The sequence below is a fragment of the Lactuca serriola genome, chromosome 4 (assembly GCF_051521515.1).
Source record: "Lactuca serriola cultivar US96UC23 chromosome 4, Lser_US96UC23_V15, whole genome shotgun sequence".
NCBI classification, from domain to species: Eukaryota; Viridiplantae; Streptophyta; class Magnoliopsida; order Asterales; family Asteraceae; genus Lactuca; species Lactuca serriola.
The window spans coordinates 92,724,659-92,729,378 of record NC_136411.1 but is presented as its reverse complement, the minus strand read 5'-3'; positions in this window follow the sequence as shown (position 1 = coordinate 92,729,378).

Here is a 4,720-nt window from a genome sequence, read left to right as displayed (position 1 = left end):
AATAATAAAAAAACTGAAAAAGAAAAAAGTAAGGGTAAATTCGTCATTTTGAAATAGTTTATAGCAAATTGGACCAAATTCGCAACAAAATGAAAAGTTTGGACTTTTGCTGCTAATCCAAACATTTTTGGACCAAAGTAGCAATTTTCGACAAACCACAGGGACCATGCGTGTAGTTTAGTCTCCCAATAATGACACTCATTAATGGTCCACCAAATTCATTTCTTGAAACCTTTGACTGGATACATTTTTTTGGTTGATTCTAACCGCCGAACAAATATCTATGTATAGTTCTACCCGAATGAATTGATGTATTTGACTTTTTATTAATATTTCATAATCATTGATTATTTTAAATTTTGTTGTTTTTTTATTATTTAAATGAAGACAGAGAGTAGTTTTTATTACTAACACTAGTTTATAACCCGTTAGAACTATACTTACAAAATTAATTAAATTTTCGTGGTAAAAAACCTAAAATTATTAATAAGTTATTTTAAATAAATTATTAATTAAAATATATTTTTTTAGTTATATAAAATTATAATCATTGATTTAAATAAAATGTTACCTTATAATCTGTATTAATTTTATTTTAATTTTTATTCTAATTTTATTAATTTAATATAGTTAAAATGAGAAATTGAAAATTGAAAATTTGAAATGAAAAATTAATAAATTGACAAGTGACATGACATTAATTAGGAAGTTTTATATGATAACCCATGACAAAAAAAAAAAAAAAAAAAAAACTCATTCTTTTATTAGAACAGGAAAATCTTACATTTCGATTTATACCCTTTGAAATATTCATGTAGCTTATAGATGATTTATTTCGATTTTTGTATTTGTTTTTATTTGATCATCTTAATGTGTTGTTTTTTTATTATTATTTTGATTTTTGATTTATTTTTTATTTTTACTTTTAATAATTATATTATTATTATTATTATTATTATTATTATTATTATTATTAAAAATATATTTTTTGTTAGTTAGAATTATTAGTGTGTTCTTTTTTATTAAGACTATCATTGTGTTTTTTTTTTCCGTTCGAACTATCCATTTATTATTCTTTCGTTCGAATTATCTTATGTTATTTTTTCGTTCCGACTATCTTTGCGTTGTTTTTCGGTCGAATTATTTCATCTATTTTTTTTTGTTCAGACTATCTATATGTTATTTTTTTCGTACATACTATTCTTGTGTTATTTTTTCATTCTGACTATCATTGTATTATCTTTTTGTTCCGACTATCCTTGTATTGTTTTTTGGTCGGATTATCCCCATATTCTTATTTTTTCTCATTCGAGCTATCTTTGTGTTATTTTTTCCTTCCAACTGTCTTTATGTTTTTTTTTCTTCGACTATCGATGTGCTATTTTTTTTTGTTTGGACCATATTTGTGTTATCCGACTGAACAAAAAAATAATGCCGAGATAGTCCAAACAAAAAAATAGACAATCATAAACGAATATAGTCAAACATAAATGGAAATAAAAGAATATAAACCGAAAAAAATTAAATCAAAAACCATCCATAAATAAATAAACATAAACATTCAAATCAAGAACAAATCCATATGAACATATGGTTAATGTGTTAAATAGATGTTGCTGGAAACGAGTTACAAAAATTATAAATTGACCGGTCATTAAAAATATAAATTTAAAATAATAAAATATATAATTAACATTTACTAAAAATAATTTTTATTGAAAATGAATTTCAATTTATACTAATACAAAAAGTAAAAAGTTATTAACATATATTTTTAATATTTTTAAGATTATTAGCATATATTTTTATATGCATATTTCAAATAAAATTTTTTAAATTTAAAAGAATATAAAATATAAAGATATGTTTAAAATATAATGATGTGTTTTGTAACTTACTACTACGGTTGTTAAAATTGTATCACGGAAAACTAACCAACATGCTACCAACTGAACCAATAAAGTTGATAATCAATATATTTTGTAGCCAATATGTGTGGTTGGTAGTACCGTACCAATTGAACAATCTTGGTACAAAAGTTTGAATATCTTGGTAATCCGTACCAACCAATTAATATATATATATATATATATATATATATATATATATAGGGAAAAGGAAATATACATTACATCCCGACCTAAGCTTAAGTACTAAACCTCTTGAAAATACATTGTTTTACTATATAAAGATTACGGTTAATGGATTCACGATTAATACTTCAAGATGTAAATTCAAGATCGACATATTTGGGTTTAGGGTTTAGGGTTTAGGTTTAGGTTTAGGGTTTGGGGTTTAGGGTTAGGGTTTAGGGTTTAAGGTTTATTAATGTTCACTTCGGTGAAGTAATAAACGATAATGGAGGAAAGAAAACAGAGATGGTAAAACGATAATGAAAGAAAGAAATGTTATGGATGATTGTATATTTACCAAGTGAAACCAAACCGGGTATATTTAACAAGTTAAACGACATATTTTAGAGGTTTAGTACCTAAGCTTAGGTGGGGACGTAATGTATATTCCCTATCCCCATATATATATATATATATATATATATATATATATATATATATATATATATCCTAATAAATAAGAATAATTTTGTCACATGCTATTCTCTCATTTAATTGGTCACATGTCATTTTGTCATAATTTTGAGATATATTTATTTTCCACTTGTCGTTTATTTCATTTTTCCTTTCCAATATATCATTAATTTAGTTTCCATAAATTAAACCTACCATAATTGACTATTAATTTTAAATTTTAAATTTCAATATCAATTTTATATAAATTTACAGTTTAAACCTTTGTGCTTAACATTTTGTTATAGTTAACCCTTTTAATACACGAGTTTGATAACTAAATACAAAATTTTAATTTATTTATTTTTTGCATGTTTTTTTCTCACAATTTTCAAATTCAAATAAACTTCAAATTTAATTGTTTATATTTAACATTTTGTTTTTATCAACCCGTATAATATACGGGTCTCACAACTAGTATATATATAAACAAAATCATAAATTTCAATTGTTAATTGTGTTTAGTGTTTACATTTTTAAAGACGTTATATAAGTTATTTGGTCGCATTAGTCAATAGTTATTACCACATTAAAGAAAAAAAATTAAAACATTACTTTAACGTTACTTTCAATAGAATTCTTTTGTAAATTAAAAGAACTGCATAACTAATTTCTTTACTAAACGTCTTATAAATTACCTGATGTATTTGTTTATTTTAAAATCTTACAATAGACTATTAAAAGAAATTGGTATATATCATTAGCAATTTGTACCAACCAAACTTGTTGGTAGCCAAATATATTGGTATCAAGTGTACTTGGTACAGTACCGGTAGCAAATTTGTTATACCAATTATAAATTGTACGGTATATGGTTTAAGGAAAAATGAATTTGTACCGTACCAATTCCACATCTACTTACTACATCTAATCTAAAGGGAATAAAATGAAAAAAAATGTAAAAGTAATTGAAATTATGAAATTGACAATATGATGGGATTGATTGTCCACTATTCAAATTAATATAAGACAAAATTGTAAAAATGGTCCTTATGTTTGGAAAAATTATGCGACTTTGGTCCAAAACGAAACCTTGATGCACCACTAGTCCAAAATTGGATTTTTTTTCCCATTGTTTTTGGTCCCTCACACTAACTTCCGTCCATATGCTCCGTTACCTGCAATATAGACGGGGGTATTTTCGTCTTTCCACTTACAGGGACCTTTTTTGCAACAATATTCAAAATAAAAGCATAGCTACATCACTCTTCCATCTTCAACTTCACGAGCTTCATACTCTTCCTACTCTGTGTTCACAATTTCTTAGAGATCAAAAATCAAAATGGTGATGTGTTTCTATGGTAGGGACGCGGTGGTTCGCACCTCCTGGACATCAGCAAACCCTGGTCGGAGGTTTCTTTCCTGCCCTCAAAAGGTAAGTGTTCGATTTTGCTATTTTACCCTCATTTTGGAAAATCACCCTCATGTTTAGGGTTTTTTTTTACGTGAAGGGTTCCAGATGCAGATTCTTAGGATGGATTGATCCTCCAATGTATGCAAGATCTATGTTGATAATACTCAGATTATTGAGGAATGTCAACAATGCAAACTATCAAGTGGCAAGATTGAAGATGTGTTTGTTTGCAAGTTGGTTACTATTTGTGGTGGTTTGGGTGCTTTTCATTTAGTAATAAGGAATTAGGGACCCCTGTAGTTACATGTAATTTTGGGTGTTTTTGTCTTATGAAATTGTAACAGGGGAATGTGGTAGTTTTTGGTATTTGATATTGTAATATTAATTTAGGGTTATTTTGGGCAACTTCAGAAATGGGTACCCTTTTCAAGGATGTAATGACAATGTATTGCAGTTATCACCTAATGTTAATGTTTATTTGTTGTTTCAGAAGAAAGTTGTTATAACCATAAATGTGTTCCATAAACATGACAACAAAGTTGGTATAAACCATAAACATCATTCTTCTGTTTGATTAGTGTCTAAGCCTATAACCATAATTGGTAAGTACTTGACCCGATTATGCATGTTCCTTTTGGGTTGCCTTCACCAAAGCAACTTGACTGGAGAAATAATAGAGAAAGAGGTTATTATGATTTATTAATATGTTATAAGAATAATATATTAAACTAGAAATCATATTTGTTTAATTAATATTGGTCAATAATTAATTAAGAATTAC